Source organism: Zootoca vivipara, chromosome 8, assembly GCF_965207765.1.
Source record: "Zootoca vivipara chromosome 8, rZooViv2.hap1.1, whole genome shotgun sequence".
Taxonomy (NCBI): Eukaryota; Metazoa; Chordata; class Lepidosauria; order Squamata; family Lacertidae; genus Zootoca; species Zootoca vivipara.
In genome coordinates, this window is record NC_142591.1 from 46387358 (window position 1) to 46406812 (window position 19455).

Here is a 19455-nt window from a genome sequence, read left to right on the forward strand (position 1 = left end):
TTCCATAAGACAGTACCAAGTTTTCAGCAATGTTTGTGGGTCCAGGATCCATGAATTGCTCATAGCAGGAGAAATTCTCATCACTTGGGACAGATCTTCAACAGATCAATATTAAAAGATACCGGAAGCAATATAGGCAGTGGGCTGAACATTGTTGGGACTTATTTTTTATACAATGCCCACAAAGAAAATGATAATGAGAGTAAACACTACCAATATACTGCAAAAATCCATTGCACCCTGAGGCACAGTGGTCTAAATATGAATATTAGGAGGGTTCACCTGCCTGAAAAAAATTCCTTTATATTTGGATCTGTGCATTTAAAAAACAACACCAATCAGTTTTTGAATAATTATGTATACTCTGTGTGTGTGCATTCGGGATTTTGAGTCACTTAAAACTCGTGAGTTCCCCTTTCACTATCATGGGAATTCTAAAATGGCTGTAACTTTCCTGCCTTTTGTCCAATTTTGTACATTTACAGACACAGAAGCCTCCCTGAAGTGTATTAGGTCTACCAAATTGGAGGCAAAAAGGTCTAGGGGCTTTTGGGGGGATGGGAGGAGCAAAAGAGATTACTTTCCTCCCGGATCCATATTAGTGCAATCCGTTTTTAAGGCCTATTTGGAAATCCACATGCTTCATATTTCCAAGTGTTGTGTGGGGATTTGTTTCTTGTTCTTTCTTACCTTAAAATGATTCAGGTGTGGCTGCATGACGGATTCTCTCACTTTGCTTAATATGCGTTTTATAAAATGTATGTTGCGTTTCCCAGCAGCATGTACCTTGTCTTACTTGCTTCTGCCATCTGAATTTTTTTTTCCAAAGGGAGACTATTAATTAAATTGGCTATGAGAGGCCTATTGTTTGTCCCTTTTCCTCTCCCAATAGCATATGGTATGATAGATATTGACCCAGTTTGACCACAGATAGTAACCATAATTCAGCAAGTCAGGAATGAACATCGAGCACACATGTCCCTCCCCTTCCTTCCCTCCTTGCTCAATGTGCCAATGTGTTTTTAGCTTACCAAACGTTGCCTTTTCAATGCTTGGGGAAGTGGGGAATATTTTGGAACTCGCAATGACATATTTTACAGGCCCTAGATGCGATGCGATAATCTTTATTGTCATTGTCCCATGCAGAACAACAAAATTAGCCTATATTTAGAATAGAAATATAATAATAATAATAATAATAATAATAATAATAATAATATATTTATACCCCGCCCATCTGGCTGGGTTTCCCCTGCCACTCTGGGCGGCTTCCAACAGAAGTATTAAAATACAATAATTTATTAAACAATAAACGCCTCCCTAAACAGGGCTGCCTTCAGATGTCCTCTAAAAGTCTGGTAGTTGTTTTTCTCTTTGACATCTGGAGGGAGGGCATTCCACAGGGCGGGTGCCACTACCGAGAAGGCCCTCTGCCTGGTTCCCTGTAACTTGGCTTTTCACAACGAGGGAACCGCCAGATGGCCCTCGGCACTGGACCTCAGTGTCCGGGTAGAACAATGGGGGTGGAGACGCTCCTTCAGGTATACTGGGCTGAGGCCGTTTAGGGCTTTAAAGGTCAGCACCAACACTTTGAATTGTGCTTGGAAATGTACTGGGAGCCAATGTAGGTCTTTCAAGACCGGTGTTATGTGTCACTGTACCACTTGTTTACAGTGAGATTAAACGAGCCCCCCTCCCCCCCCGGGCAATCTCTCAGTCCTTGTTAAACTCTGTGTGCTGTTGTACGGCCACCAACCCCGAACGTCAGCTGCAATGTTGCTGTCTTTCCACACTTTACATTATTTTGAATATTGCTGTGGTAATCTCGCCAAAGAGTACTTGCCCCAAACTTGCAACTTGGCATGCAAGAATTCTCCTTTCTATATATCTATCTTTTCCTTGCCCCCAACACAATTGTACTGTAATATAACATTTCTACAATATTTTAAAGAAATGGTCTCCAAGTATATAACTGAAAACTCAAAAACAGACTCATTCAGCCATCTGCTACTTCTGATAACAGCCTCATCTGTCTGTCAAAGAAGTAATGGAGAAGCTGGTTTGGGGTGGGGGTGGGGAAGGGAAGATAATGAAACACTGGGAATGATGCTGTAGCCTAAAGTTACTTATGGACATGCATCACATAGTGACAAGCAGAGGAGTTGAAATTCCTGTAGTTAAACGTTCAGAATGCAGTTTTGTTTTTTCCACTTTGAATGGCACATAAGTATGTAAGAAAACTAAAAGGCATCTTTTGGTAAACACTGAACTTGTATACAGCTCTGTTAACAGCAGCAAGACTTAGCAAGTGTCTACTTATTTAGAATGGGATGCGGGTGGCGCTGTGGGTTAAACCGCAGAGCCTAGGGCTTGCCGATCAGAAGGTCGGAGGTTCAAATCCCCTTGACTGGGTGAGCTCCCGTTGCTCGGTCCCAGCTCCTGCCAACCTAGCAGTTGGAAAGCATGTCAAAGTGCAAGTAGATAAATAGGTACCGCTACAGTGGGAAGGTAAATGGCATTTTTGTGTGCTGCTCTGGTTCACCAGAAGTGGTCTAGTCATGCTGGCCACATGACCTGGAAGCTGTATGCCGGCTCCCTCGGCCAATAATGCAGGATGAGCGCCGTAACCCCAGAGTCGGTCACGACTGGACCTAATGGTCAGGAGTCCCTTTACCTTTACTTATTTAGAGGAGGGGGACTATACTTTTTTTTGGCATGTCACTGCAAAATTAGAGCATCCTCTTCAGAGGGTGTATGGATATCATCCTGAAATTATACGTAATGACTCTGATGTGCAAGTACAGTCTGCCCAAAGTGGAAGATAATACATAGGGATGCAATTCTGGAAACAAAGCAAGCAAGTGACAATTTGTCCCCTGAGTCTCCCTTTACTTCAAAGGAACATTCTGACCTGCAAGAGAAGCTGCTTGTTTTCTTCTCTGCACCAAAGTCAATTACTCATTGGCCTTCCAGGCAAAGCCCTGAACCCAGGCCTGTTTGCTCCCACCATAAACAGATGCCTCCCATCCCTGGTATATTCACTAGAGCAGGTATATCATGCAATGGAAAGAATAAAACACATCATTTTATCCATTTATTTGTGGGTTTCATTCATTATACCACCATCTCAAAAAACATCAGAGTGGTATACAACAATAGAGAACCATCATTAAAATGACTGGCTACTTGAACTACACACAGACACTGCCCCATACACCCAGGGCCAGCTCTCCCATCCCAGATCCATTAAAACCCTATTTTAACATACAGTTTGAAAATACAATTGGGAGGGGGTGCACCAGCGCCACACAGGATCAGATTCCCTTGTTTAAAAGCTGCTAAGTGGGAAGATCCACTCCTGCATTGTACTGCTGTTCTGAGAGCAGCTTCCCTGCATGCAAGCAAAGCTGCTCATGGAGGAGCCGCTCACACTGAAGGCGCTTTCAAAGGAGCAGCAATGTGCAAAATCAGATTCTCCTCCTTAACAGCTGTTAAGCAGGAGGATGCAAACCTGGGCAGTGCTGCTTTGGGAACAGGAAGGAGAGGCCTGGTATGGTGGGAAAGGCACTCCCTACCTTCTCCTACAAAGATGGTCCCTCTGTTTCCTGGTTTCTCCGTATTCTTGCTCAAAGCTGCCTCTCCTTCCTGCCTGACACACCAACCTCTAACACCTGCTCTGCTCAATCCAACCTGTAGCGATCCAGGGCTGTCTCAACCTGAGTTCTCCTTCCAGAGGGAACCCAACCAGCAAAGAAACGTGCTATTGGTTTTGCTTGACTTTGCTATGGATTAAGTGGGTTGCTGTATTCAGAGCTGGGTAGGAATTTGTCCACCAGACTAACTGACTCTGTACTTTGGTTTTGCTCACCTCATTGCAAGTGTCACAACTTTGGTGGCTTTGGCATTGGGTAAGCCTTAGTCTTTGGTGGAGGGGAGGTTGTAGCCTCTGCCTGCCCTTCCAGTCTTCAAGGGTATCCCATTAAATGGATCTGGAAGGAGCTGCTTCTGTCCAAATAGTGTCCTCCCTCAAAGAGGGCATGTGTTGCGGTGCAACCTGGCAACCAAATCCTGTGTTGTGGGTGGGTACGATTGGATAGCCACAACACCCTATTGGTAGGTCCCTTGATGCTGGGTTGAATCAGGCCAATAGGACGCTAGCCAAACCGATCAAGGGACCTATATATACCCACGCATGTGACTCAGAGCTTCCTCTTTTTGTCAGTGCATCGGAACACCCGCACACCTCTCCCTACTTTTAGGGTTTGTGCGCGTGACCCTGCTATGCTGTCATCTGTTGTTGGGACAGGGGCACGGCAGGAATTTTCCCCACTTGGCTGATTGGCTGGTGCCACTTGGGTTTCGCCTGCCGTGTAGCAAATTGTCACAACTTTAAGGTTGCGGATAGGCTCTGGTTCAGGTGATAGGGATGGGGGAACTCTTTCGCCATCCCTATGTGAAGGGTATTCCGTTAAAGGAATCCAGGGACTCAATGGTTTGGTCAACCCTGAGAGGGGTTGTGCCCGTGGTGGACATAGCATGTCCCCGGCTTTCTGCCATTCCAGGTGTTCACCCTTGGCTGACCTATGCTGGTGCCCTGGGTGCAAGGGTGCAGGGAGCTAGTCGAACCAGAGCCTATGCAACCACTCACCTGATGTAATCAATAAAGCTGTGGCCTAAATTCTGCCAAAAACCAAACCAAAATTTGAGTCTTGTCTGAATTTATTTATAGGGGGAGATTTAAAGGTTTAAACATGCAAAAGCCCAGGCAGGGGCTAGGGCCATAGCACTCCTCAAGGCAGCAACCCCACAAGGGGTTCCTACTTGATGTGTGTCATAGAGCCATTTGCCTTAGGTTGACTCCTAACTAAGTTGTCCTGTGTATTGCTTGGGAGACAGTCATGGGTGGGGGAGGCAACTTGTTCATGCAAGGGGAGAGTCAGACCCTGTAGGTCATCTCTCCCTTCTGACCTTCCTGCCTGTGGTGTGTCCTGGTTGAATCACTCTATAACAATTTGGAAGGAATCCAAATTCTTATGCATGATTCTGCCACATCTAGCTGATCCCTTGGTTTCAGTGTGAACAGAATCTAGAAACAGTAACATTCAATTAATGTTTATAATGCTTGAGGGGAAAGGCATTTAATTCTTTGCAGCAATAATTAAAGTGATCCTTAAAATGCTGTAAATGTGCCATGAAAGGGGGAAAGCTTCTGGCTTCATTCACAAAAACAAACCATGGCTTCAGTTCATGGTTTGTTTGGGATGAAGGAAACTGCTAGCCCTGGTTCAGATGCACAGCAGGAGCAAAGCCACTGCAATCTTTACTCTGTGCATCAGCATGCTTTCTCGTTCACGCTTAGCATTACAAGCAGATCAGGCCTCCGTTTTAGAACAGGCCCTTATTGTGTCTCAAGGCCCCGAAGCCACCCCCAGGAGAATAAAGACACAAGGACACAGAATTTTAGGTTAAATGTTAATGGGGAAAATTTAGGCCACAATCTTATTGGTTACAGAATGTGAGGAGTATTGGCTTAGGCATTGGCATCAACAAACTATAACTGACTTCTGCCCACCTTGCAGGAAGTCTAGTAAGGGTAAACCTCCAGTAGAGGGAGCCCTGCCAATGTGGATCGACTCGAGCATCCCCTGGGTTCCCGATTGGGTCATGGCATGGCCCTAGCCCTTCACTGTACTTCGGACGAGATCCACACCCCCATATTCCTTTAACGGAATACCCTTAAGCATGAAAGGGCAGGTGATGGCCGCACCTCCCCTCCCCCACACATCACTATTCCAATGCCTAAGCGCCAAACCATACAAAGTTGTGACTATTGCTATGAGGTAGGCAAAAACCAAGTGGCTGGTGCCAATTTGCCAAGTGGAAAAAAGTCCTACCAGGCCCCTTGACAGCGACCAACCGAAGTCCATAGCAAGGCCAATGATGCAACCTGAGAAAAGGGTGGGAGGTCTGAAAGAGGAAGCCAGAGTCACGCAGTGGCTTAAATTGTCCCCGGCCATGCCCCCAAGCGACCTGATTGGCCGCCTGGCAACCTGACATGGCCAGTTCTCCCCTAGTGGGATGCCGTCCTGCCCCAGTGCTGAGGAGAGTATTACAGGAAACAAAATATGAGCAAACATATTATCTCTCTCCCTCCCTTCATCCCTCCCTCCCTCCCTCACTGAACTGAATAATGTTGCTATTAATATCAGCATGTGAAAATTTGAGCCATTTGTACATTTATGTCTTACCCAATCTTATGCATACTTACTCGGATGAACGCCCACAGGACTTCTGTGGATTGGATCGCAGCTTGTGTTAGCTATCGTATTTTGCCTTAAACATTATGTGAATGCCAAAGATTATACAAGAACCAAATAGAGATAAGAAAAGTTTGTGTTGTTGTTGTTGTTTGCTTCACTCATATTTTTATTCTCTAGTTTGTCTCTAGAAGGCCACTTTAACCTGACTCTTTAACCCAAGACTCCTGAGCTTGGCCTGCTTGTAATCTAATTGGCAAGGTCTGCGATCCATCTTGCCGTTGTTTGGCCTAAAGATGTACAGACAGTTCTTGGCAGATAGGGCATAAACAACATACAATTTCAACTGTGTTTCTATGATTTTTGAAGAAAGGAAAAACCTATACCCAAATAAAAATACACACAATAAATGCTTACTTACTCATAATGACTTAAAGATTCAATGTGATACAATAGTTAGTTGTTCTTTGTTTGTCTCATCATTTATAAAATGTTGATTTGACATAGATTTGAAACAAATTCTGCTTAGATTGAAATGTCCCATTTTCATACCCTCCAACATTTCTCTGATGGGATGTCCCATTACATAATGATAATTTTACTATTTATAGCCCACATATCTTATTGGGTTTCCCCAGCACTCTGGGCAGCTTCTAACATACATAAACACATAATAAAACATTAAACATTAAAAAAAACCTTCCCTATACAGGATTGCCTTCCTATGGCTCAAAGGTTGGATAACTCCATACCCTCCAACATTTCTCCAATGAAAGTAGGGACAACCTAAGAAAAACGGGACATTCCAGGATCAAATAAAAAACCGGGACAGCCTTTCTAAATCAGGGACATCTCTGGAAAACAGGGACACTTAGAGGGTCTGCATTTTAAAGCCCTAGTGCACAGTCTTAGCAATCTCAAAGTGATTGAGGATGGACACCTTTGAGAAGGTGATATCGGAGGGGGAGCTGTAGTCCACCGGAGGTCAGATACATAACCAGTGTTTCCTTTGTTTAATAGATTCATTCTCCATCTCCCTTGTTGCCTGTCAACTCTTTAGCTACAGGATCAGCTGAAAAAATAGGCGAGAGTGCAAGGTATATCTTGTTGAAGATACCATTACAGGTTAGCCCAGGTTGTAAACCATCAAATCAAACACATCATACCAACAATATATAATAGCCCAGCAGATACTCAGTAAACTTTCCAGCAGGCTGCTTCATATTTGCTGCCTCAATGGTGATGCCTTGTGGGCCAAGCATTGAACAGGCATGTTTTAATGTGTGATAGCATGGATGTGCAAGGAACACTACTGTAACCATTTGTGGCTGGAGGCAAAGGCAGAACCTAGGGTCACTCTCAATTTCATCTTGTTCCATTTGTACAAACAGTGACCCTGTTTGGCAAAGTGCAAATACCACCCTTGACCAAGAGCCATTTCAGAATACTGACCTTGATTCCTTGGCATCGCTTAACATATTCCCTGGCCCAACATCAGTCTCTGTGGTAGCATTAACTGACAATTCAATTCATCTAGATTCAATTTGGTAGTTCAATAATGTAATCTGATCGCTTGGCGGTCTCTCTTGTCCTCTCTTAGTAAGAGGCCCGTTCAAAGTCTTTTTATAAAGTTCACCAAATCTGCCAGCCGGGCAATATGAAATAGCAAAACTCAACAAGCGTGAACTCTGCTGCAAATATTCAGTGCCGTTCTAATTAGACTCTTTTCTTCTTCCGCTCTTCATATTTAACCTTTTCACAGGTCAGTGCAAAGTATTTGTTTATCTGCTGTTCATTGCATGAGAAGCCTTGCTGGGAAAGAAAAAGAGGCCAGGAATCCTCATAGGTATACAGAATTTCTTATTTTGATTGACAGAGTTTCAATAAAGGATTTATAATTAGTTCCCTGGTTCCTTGTTATGGCTGGTCTCCCTCATATCCACAAACAGGTAATTCTAACCGTGCTCAGCTTTAATGTGAATAAATAATCCAAGAGGAGAGGATTATGTACACCTTCTACATATTTTTCTCAGTAGGATTTACTGGGGGGAAGTATAAAGCATATCATTTCTCATAATAAAGCAATTCAGATTGCAGGCCCAGACGCAGTGAGCCTTCCACTGCCGGGGGGGCCAGCAGGGGCAAGGAGAGAAACAATAAACACAGGACAATGTCTTGGGATTAAGCAGGCCACAACTTTATGGATTGCATATGTCAATAGCATTTGATGTAGGCATTTGGTGTGCATCCTGAATCATCCAGCTCATCTGCTGGTTGCTTGTTTGACAGGGATGATCTTGGGTTAAGGATTGCCTTATTTTGTACAGCAAATCAGGGCAACCCAGCAAGTTCTGGAGAGTGCTGTGGCCCATTGTCCCCTGTCTGGGCATCCAGACAAAAGCATCTACTCTGTACTCCTTAAACGGTGTTCTCTAATTCCTTGGAAGGGGCTGGACACACACACCCCATCGCAGTCCAACCCAATGCCTGAGATCTTTGACCTTCTCCCAAGCCACATCTTCCAGTACTCGGCCACTTTAGAAGCCTCTTTGGATCCTGCTCCAGTTTGGGGACTTAAGAACTGGAGCACAGTCAAGAATGACCCCAGACATTTTGTTGCTTGAAGCACATCATCAAAGGTCTACTCTCCCACTCACTCTCAGTCAAGGTGGACATTGCCCAAGACCAGCCACATTATTTTCTCACTGAAGCAGAAAATTGAAGGATTTTCTTACTTCCCTCTCCCTTAATACAGCCTTTTCCAACCTTGTGCCCTCCAGATGTTTTGGACTACAACTTCCAACATCCTTGGCTGGTCTGATGGCAGTTGTAGTCCAACAACTGGAGGGCACCAGGTAGGGGAAAGTTGCTCTAAGACCTACATGTCTGTAGATAATATAGCATTATCAAGAAAAGCACATTATCAAGAAAAGATATGCTCCACCGCTGCATCACCCTGCCCTGTGCTCAGCCACTTGCCTGCTTCAGCCTCTTTGTGATCCCTCAGGCTTCCTGCTCCCAGTATCTCCCAGCTTGTCCCCTCCTCTTGAGGTGTGGCTGGTGTCCCACCACCAGGATCCAGGATCTAAGCCATCTTCTTCTGTGCCTTCCCTGGGGGGCTCTTGGGTGGATGACAGGGACTGGGCAGAGGAGGAATGGTGGAGACCACCTCCCCAGCCTGACCCTTCCAGGGAAGGGGAAGGAGACAGTTCAGAATTACAACAGGGGTTTGAGGGAGGTCACAGCTCAGAGGAAGATTAGGGTAAAAGTTGGGGAATAATGGGAGAGGAGGAGGAAGAGGCAAAGCCAGAGCAGCTGGCTGACGCATTATTCCAAGAGGCTGCATTCACAAGCCTCTCTCTGTAAATACAGTGGTGCCTCAACATGTGAATTTAATCTGTTCTGAAGGCACCTTTGTAGGTCGAAAAATCCGTAAGTCAAAAAACGCCATTGGAAACGCGATTTCCCATAGGAATGCATTGGAAACGGAAAAATTCGTAAGTCGAAGCAACCCTATCTAAAAATTCACAAGTCGAAAAATCCCTATCTAAAACCGCCACGGTTTCCTTTCGGATGTCAAGACATTCGTAAGCACACGGCCATTACCCCCATTCGTAAGTCGAAATATTCGGTTGTCGAGTCGTTCGTAAGTCGAGGTACCACTGTATTGAATAAAAAGCAGATGCTAAGGACTTTTCCTTGTCTTATCCATTCCTGGCAACCTGCCGTGGGGGTTAGTTCTTCTGCCACCTGGCATTGGGTGGCTTCCATCACTCTTCCTCATCCAGCCAGTCTCTGACACAATAGCTATTTGTGTCAGTGGTATTAAGTGTTGTTTCTCCGCTGTCTGCCAGTCTAGGCAGTTGTTTCCGATTGTGCTCATGGCAAGGCTGTCCCTTGGTCCTTGCTTACACAGAACCATCAACCTTGCAAAACCACAAGGCACTCTGATACCATTCAAAAGCTATAAAATCCATAGTCACACTCAAATGGACACAAATACTAGAAATACAAACCCAAATCAAATGTGAATGTTAAAGCTCATAGACAGCCCCTTAACATCTAGACTGGGGGAAGAGGGTGATGTAGTGCAGGTGACCATGCAAATAATCCTCGATGTCATGTTGTACCAAAAAGAGAGAGGTGGAAAATGAGATATTGCTATTTTGGGTGCCTGATCCAATCTTCAGCTGATTAGCTCTGCAGTTGGCACAGTCAAAAGGTGAGAGCACATGTGGGAAATCATTTTGCTCTAGGATCAAGTCAGAGAAAAGATACAATTAGAAAGACAAGCATGTGGCAGGCAGGATAATTCAGAGAGTGGAAAGTTAAATGCCTGCTAACAGCTCCCTGACAGGCATTAACAATAAGCATGAATTAAATAATTGCAGATTTGTTATTAAAATTATTCTGCACAAAATGTTTTGTTGCATCCCTGAAGCATTTTCTGCATATCCATGCCTCCGTCTTTCTCCTCAGCATTTTGCCATGATCCGCTTTGAAAGAATCGCATTCTGAATCATACGAGGCAATGCTTTTTCATTTGTCACTTCAAGTTCAATAGGATTACTTCCCAATAAGCATGCTCAGGATTGTCCTCTTAGATATATTTGTGCTTGTTTGTGTAATTCATTCACACAGAGATGTTCTTTCCTGACTCATGCTGATAATCAAGTTATCACTCTAAATTAGGCTTGGAACGGAAGCAGTAATTTGATTAAATGGTACCGCTAAACAACTAAATTGCCATAAAATATCCTCAAAGTATCACCTGTACTGAGATTTGGTGATATTTATTTTAATGTGTTTATTAATCACTGACAATCTAATTTTAAACCTATTAGCAGCCCTAAACATTTGTGAATTTTGAACATCAGATCAATTATGACATAATTTTACTCACAAGGTTTGATAACGATAACTACATCCACAGATAGTGCCAACTGCACAATCAAATTTCAGATTAATTTGGGGGAAGTGTCACTATGATCCTCCTGATGGTTTATGTTCCATACAATCATTTCAGCATCACAGTGCCTCCCATGTGAGCTTTCTCGATGCCAACTCCAGGTTTGGGGGCACTCTTAGGCAAGACATCCTTAATATGTCCCCCTTTCTCAGTGATCCTTCCTTCTCACTGGTGCTGCTGGCATCTGTTGCTGCTTCTCTGCCTCTCCATTGCTCTCACCTGGGGTCCTTTGGGAGGAAGGGTGGAATAAAAATTGAAGGTGTTCTCAATTAGCTAAGTACTGCAGACCCTCTGTTTTTCAAAAGCCAAGCCATGGACTCCCTACCTTTGACAATTTTGTTATGTGAATGGTGCCTGGGATCCACGGCCACCATTTGGGAATCACTGCTCTAGGATTGGTATTTGGCTGGAGAACTACATTGCAAAATTCAGAGACATGCAAATTTTGAAGAATGGCCGTGTATTGTTTGAGAAAGTGCAATTTAAATGAAAACAGAATCAAATTCCCCTTCCCTTGCTCATTAAGTTCTGCTCAAATTAATGAATTAATGAACCTAAATTAGTCATGTCCATGAATTTTAATGGGTCTATTCTGCACAGAACTAACATTGGATGCAAACCCCTATCTCTAACAGAAGATGTGATATTTTAATTTTAAGCAATCCCCAGGGTGTACAATGGCACCATGGGATAATGGCTTCCACACCACTGAGAGCTATGTGTAAGAGAACAAGGTCAGTTGACTACAGGTGCCATGGTCAATTTCCCACAATTTGGTCTTCTTAAATCATGTTCTACTGTCTAAACCAGTGATTAGCTGCATTTTTTGATGTTTCTCTTGACACAAGTTCACTCACTATATGCTTCTGAAACCAAATTCACTATGTCTTCTGCTTCAGGAATCTCTGCTACCTGCCTGGATGTATCCATCCCTGATCCTTCCTGCCACTTGGCTCAAATCCTTGTTCTCTTCAGACAGATTGTTAAGATTATACCTTAGCACCATGAGGTGTCCATGTCAATAATTAAAGGCAGGATTCAGCTAATGTCAATGCAAGGATTTCCACGAGCACATTTGAGCTCCCCCCCTTTTCTCCCCCTGAACCCCCACACTGCACCCACATTAGCTTGGGGAGTAGTTGGGAGGACCCACAGAACAGTGAGTGGGTTATTGTGTTGCCTTCGTTTTTACTTTCAATATGTATTTTGTGTTTTTTATATTGTGATTTTATGTTGTGAACTGCCCTGATATCTGTGGGTATACGGTGGTATACCAATTTTAAAAAATATTATTATTATTATTATTATTATTATTATTATTATTATTATTTGTTCTGTATGGCAAACAGATAGGCAGACTGTCTGGCAATTGTTCTGTGTGGACAGAACAATTGCCATAGTGCTATGCTGAATTGCTCCCCAAGGCACCAATCCTAAACACATTTGCCTGGGAGTCAGTCCCATTGAATTCAATGGGGGATTACTTCTGAGTATTGCACATAACAAAATATTAGTTGCAGTTGGTTCTCAGGCACATTCCCTATCCCTCGGTTTCGTTCTGTCTGTAGCTTGAACTCTGGTCCTGGTAGCTCATAACTATTTGAAACAGAATCTTGGCAACTATCTTCATCTTGCCATCTTCCAGGGGCAGAGGTTCACGGGTTATGTCAAACTGGTTGTTTCATGTCCAGATCAAATCTGTGTCAACTCATGTTCGATGTTCTATTACACCATTCTTCATCTTTCTGATGAGTTCCGTCTACATTTTTCTTTTTGGATCTATTTTTTTTTTCCTTTTCATGAACAAGAAAGACACACTGAGCTTTGAAATCTTTTTTTTTTTCCAAAAATATGTACTTTGAATCATGACACTTTTCCTGTCAAAAATGTCTCTCAAAGACATTTTTAATCCAGGATATAGGGTATTGTGTCCTCTCACAATCCGCCATACCCTAGCCAAGTGATACATATTCATAGGGAATTTTCAGTTGGAAAATACCTAGATTCCGTTACTCCTAATCCAAAAAGTGGTAGTAATTAACAGATAAAAGAGGAGGTACAGGAAATGAATATGCGGTGTCATGAAGCCAAAACTATTCATTGATCACTGTTAACTTGCAGGTTCTTCTTTAGCCAGGAAATTCTGACACCACATTTGTCATTTGTTCTAATTTTAGAATTTTAATTAGCAGATCACCAGACCTTACCTCATTAAATCAGCTTCTGCAAAAACATTATTTATGGAGATAATAGTTAAAATAATCACCACTCCCACTTTCTAAAACTGCCAAGAAACATGAGAGTTTTATGACATAGAGTAAAAAAATAAAAAATAATAATACTCAGGAAAGTGTGTGTTTGATCTTGTGGCAGCTTCTTATACTTTCTGACCTGTTTCATTGGCATTTCACTCCTTTGAATTCATTCCCTTCACCACATGCATGTTTTAGTGACAACCCCTCCACTTTCCTAATTTATCTTAAAAGTGTCTTTCTAACTGGGTTTGCAAAACTGATTATTAAGATAATGGCTCTGTAGAACATTTTTTTTCCTCCTTGATGTTGAACGCTGCTGGCTGAATATTTCTATTGAGAGAGATTTTAGATAGTTTGGGGTTGGTGTGTGTGTGTGTGTGTGTGCGCGCGCGCGCAAAGCTTTCAAAATGAGAAGGTCATCACATTTATGATGCCCAAAATATATTGCATTAAGAAATTAATAGTAAGGACCCCCCCCCCATTGACAAGGCAATGAAGCAAATATAGAGCAGATGTTCTTTGCAGATTTGAAGTACTTGGTTTACTGCTCACATGACTGAAAGGGATACTCTAGCACACATGATGTATGGAAATAGCTACGGCATCATATTGTTCTGAGGCTGGATAATTATCCCCATAATATATCTGCTGAATTTTCCACTCACTCTCCTGAAGATTTAGAAGGATTCCTATTTGCAGGCTACATGGTTAAATCATTGTAATGTGATTCTCCGGTAACAATGAAAGCGAGGACTGCCCCAATTATATCTGCACGCTGGTAAGAGAATGAGATGGATGAACAATATTTGCCCCTATGACTACTGTTGTCTTCAATTATAATTGCCATCAAGCAAAAGGATTGATTGGGCTCTTCAAGCAGAAGGAGTTTGCATCATGAGTCATGCAGAGAATCTAAATAATTTACATTAGAGCCTTTAACACATTTCAAATGCTGTCATCACCGCCTGGTGAAACAGTTCAAGCCACTGCGAGTCTCGCCTTTATTATCAGCCCTAATTTTGCACTTGATGATGTGCCAAAAGTTCGAGGCAAACTCTAAGAAGGTCAAAGACCTGACATGGAAACCACTTTCTGAAAAGGTCAGCTAATTATTTTTGGATTTAATGATATGTATTGCTAGGCAGTGGTATGTACCTGAGTGCACGTGATATAATTAAGCACTAATACTGGCTTTGTAATGAAAACAATCCATTTGCAAATGTGAGGTCTAATTTTAATCTTTAGTGACATCTTCGATTTGGGGAAAAGGAGAGAGAGAGTGAGGGTGCAGGACTGTCCAGATGAAAGCTCATCAACTCATCATTAGGCAGCACAAGGGTTGACAATATGAATTGGATGGGGGATATCAATTGTTGTAATTGGATTGAAGTGTTTTAATGAAGATAATCATGTAACAATTGGATGAAACTCACAATGCCATTCTTCTGGTCCATCAGGTATAATGTGGAAATGACCCTTTTGGTGATGGTGATGAGTTTACCCCTTAATAATGGAGGTCCTCTTCAACAATTCCCTTGAATTATCAGAATATTGCCATGATTCTTGTCCCACTGCTGCTGCACACCTGTCTATCCAAATTCTCTCAGCGATGTCAGTGTTAGTTCAGAGGGTACAGAAAGAGATCCAATCACTCGGGTATCTTATACAAGAGCCACTTGGCAGTTCAGTAAAATAGATCTTGTTTTATTTTTGTAAAACAACAATCAGCAGAGGATCTTAGCACAGAAAAGAAGAAGAAGAAGAAGAAGAAGAAGAAGAAGAAGAAGAAGAAGAAGAAGAAGAAGAAGAAGAAGAAGAAGAAAATTTTTATTATTATTTATACCCTGCCCATTTGGCTGGGTTTCCCCAGCCACACTGGGCAGTTTACAGCACATTAAAAAATTGTAAAACATTCATGGGCGTAGGCAGGGGGCAGGAGGGGGCAGCTGCCCCCCCCTAGAAGCAAAAAAATTAATGTATTTTACAGACCATAACCAGCACTTTTCCCCTCCAAAAACTGAAGTGGAAAAGGCTTTGCTTTAGCAAGAGCAGCTAAGTCTCCGCTTGCTGGGGGGGGGGGGACACAGCAGTAACAAAAACACATCAATTAAATAAAGCAAAGTGGCTACCAGTAGTTAAGCAGTTAAGAGAATGGAGCATATATCCCCAGGCAAGATTTGATAGCTGACCATTTCACCCTATTGTTCTTAAGTGGGACTTGTTAATGAGCATTCAGGAGCATTAAGAGTTCTATTGGCGATTTAATGAGGGTGCAGACTCAGGGGATTCAATTTGACTAAGGTGGCTCTGCAAGGCTAAAAGGAAGTGAATAAGAAAGGGGGGGCTGTAGCTTTGACAGACACAGTGATGTTTATAAAAAGCATTGGTGTTCCAGTCTGCCCCTCCTCCTGCATCTGTATACTGTAAATCAGGGGTGGCCACCTCCCAAGAGACTCTGATCTACTCAGAGTTTAAAACTGGGGGTGATCTCCCCCCTTTTGGGGGGTTCAGGTCAAAGCTGTTGAGTTTTTTTTTAAAGGAAGGGAAGCCCTGTTTTGGGGGGTTTAGGTCAAACTTGTTGAGCTTCTTTTAGGAGGGAGGGAGGCCCATTTTTGTTTAGGGCTTCAGGTCATAGTTCAATTTTTTTGAGGGAGGAGGAAAATTTTGGGTGAGCTTTTTTTAGGGGTGCCAGTGACCTACCAGTGATCTACCACAGACATCCAGTGATCTACTGGTAGATCACAATCTACCTGTTGGACGTGCCTGCTGTAAATCAAGCAGAGAGAAAGCTGCTTACAAGGCTCCTGTACATGCAGAGTTCCAGCATCACAGCGTCACCCAGAGGCACCCACAAATATGAGTTATCCCTCTCTCTATTTCTTCCTTCCTTCCCTCCCTCTTCCATCCTTAATAAAATAGGGGGGGCAGATAAGCCCCACATAGAAAGCCCATCAACATGGGGGGATGACTCTTTCAAATACGGTATTTACCAGTAATTGGGGGGGGGGGAGGCACCTAGGCCTCTAGGAGTTGGCTGCTATGCCTAGGAGTAGGACAATTCAAGAAAGCAGAACGATGCATATGGTATGGTAATATATCAATAGAATCGTAGAATTGTAGTCGGAAGGGACCACAAGGGTCATCTAGTCCAACCCGCTGCAATGCAGGATTTTTTTCCTAAGGTGGGGCTTGAACCATGGTTGAAATATTATGCTGATATGCAGCAACGCCTCGGAGCTGTCGTAGCTGCGGCCATGCCTTGCCCCGCCCTCGCCCGCCCTTCCACCCCCTCTCGCCTGCCCGACCCTCCTGTCCTCTTGCTGCAGAGTTCCAGCATCACAGCGTCATGAAGAGACACCCACAAATATGAGTTATCTCTCTATTTCTTCCTTCCTTCCCTCCCTCTTCCATCCTTAATAAAATACGGGGGGGCAGATAAGCCCCACATAGAAAGCCCATCAACATGGGGGGATGACTCTTTCAAATACGGTATTTACCAGTAATTGGGGGGGGGGCACCTAGGCCTCTAGGAGTTGGATGCTATGCCTAGGAGTAGGGCAATTCAAGAAAGAAGAATGATGCATATGCTATGGTAATATATCAATAGAATCATAGAATTGTAGTCGGAAGGGACCACAAGGGTCATCTAGTCCAACCCCCTGCAATGCAGGATTTTTTTCCTAAGGTGGGGCTTGAACCATGGTTGAAATATTATGCTGATATGCAGCAACGCCTCGGAGCCGTCGTGGCTGCGGCCGTGTCTTGCCTCGCCCTCGCCCGCCCTGCCACCCCCTCTCGCCTGCCCGACCCTCCCGTCCTCTCCAGCCAAGCAGGGTAGCCGCCAACGCTACCAGCCCCAGAAGCACAAGGTGGCCGCTGCTGCCACCGCCACGATGTCATCAGGCCCGTTGGCCATTTAGCCCCACCCACTTTGTGGCCCCTCCCCTTCTGTGCCTTGGCCCCGCCCCTGAACGACCATGGCTTGCCCCCCCCCCCTAGTTTTGATCCTGGCTACGCCCTTGAAAACATTAGACATAAAAAAAATTCACGATTTTTATTATTATTTATACCCTGCCCATTTGGCTGGGTTTCCCCAGCCACACTGGGCAGTTTACAGCATATTAAAAAATTGTAAAACATTAGACATAAAAAAAATTCCCGATACAGGATTGCCTTCAGATGTCTTCTAAAAGTCAGATAATTGTTTATTTCATTGACATCTGATGGGAGGGCATTCCACAGGGCGGGCGCCACTACTGAGAAGGCCCTCTGCCTTCATTTCTTCCTCTTCCTCTCTCTCTTTTCTTTCTCTCTTTGTGGTTTAAATCTGTGCTACTATTTTAGGCCAAAATGCATTAGACCACTGCTTCTATTTTAGACACAAACTCTCACAAGTAAATGTCCCCAGTACTTGCTTTTGTAGGAACCCAGGGAATCATGGGACTAAAACAGATTACAAGTGCTAACTTCCCCCAAATCCTGCACTTGCTGCCCTCTAATACATTTTGACTGATGTTCATGTTGTCATGTTTAGTGGTTGGTTATAGAATCCCAGCTAAATAGCCACGACTAATGCATTTACTTCTGGACTCTCAGAGTGCAGCAGGTGGCACATATGTTTACATCCCAAGTTATTAAGGACTGCTTGATTTCCCCTTCAAAAAGAACACCATACTGACTGTCCTAAAGATGTCCGGGGGCGGGGGGGAACCTAAGGCTCATTTCTCCTTCTCTAGAAATAGGCATTAATGTATATTATTGTTGTGAGCATCTGCCAAGGAACTTCAAAGTTCCTTATATTAGAAATTGATGTATTTCCATTAACTTTAATAGCGTAGTAAGGGAAAGATGAGAAGGCAGTAACAAAAATGAGCAAGGAAATGTTTTCCTTTTGATGAGAAAAATATATTATGTAGAAGCAATCTATTGCTCAGAATATTTTCATGCATTTGTAAATAGTTTCTGAAAAACCTGAATGTACATAAACACACCATAGTAATGACACCAACAATCTCAGCCTGAAACTAAGAGATTATATATATAGCCATTCCCTTAAAATACCAACCTTTGATGATATTATTATTTCTACATCAACTTTTACCTATATGGTAGTACAATGTACAAACCTACCGGTATCATTAAAACACCATAAAAAGAGTCAGACATCATTCTGAATTCAAATGTTCTGACTTAATTGGTTTATAGATCTGATGTCTGTCTGCCACATTCTGAAGTCATCTTTGTAGTATAATCTCAAAGTTTGTTCAGATAAGACTTGAAGATAGTGGGAAAGTTCGTACAGGTAGGAAACTCTCTGCATTTCACTGAATTGACCTAGTGTGATCAATGGTCAATTCACTGAATTGACCATTTCTCCCCACATACTAACATTTTCCACGTACTTCTGTGCATATGTTTAAGACATATACACAGTATTGGTTATACTATACTTTTCCCAGAATACCTGCTTACAATGCAAAGATCACATCCCATGAGTATTAGCAAAGACTCACTGGATACCTCATTCTAGGCATTTATTGTTGGAGCAGCAAGTGTACAGGAAAGGAAAGTTGCAGAAATTCTTCCAGCTTTCCTTATGTAATTAGAAAAGCTTTTATTAATTCTTGTTGAGGAACTTCCTGGATGAATAAAACCCTCAGTGAAAAACAAAAAGAGGGAAAAAGAGGGAAAGCAAGAGATATTTTAAAATGTAGTGGTATCATTCCCTTGAGATATATTTAAATATATATATAAAATCAAGTTATGTTGGTTAATCTTATAGAAGATGGACTGGATCCAGAGTTCTGGTGAGCAGAATTCCAATCACAGGACAACAGAATATGGAATCATGTGAAGATCTTTGGGCGAGCACAGTAATAGAATGTTGTGCTCTCGTGTCAGAGATGAAGTTGAACACTCCTCCCAACACTATAAGCATTACTGTGCTGGAAGTTGACCCCTGTCTTTTTTTTAA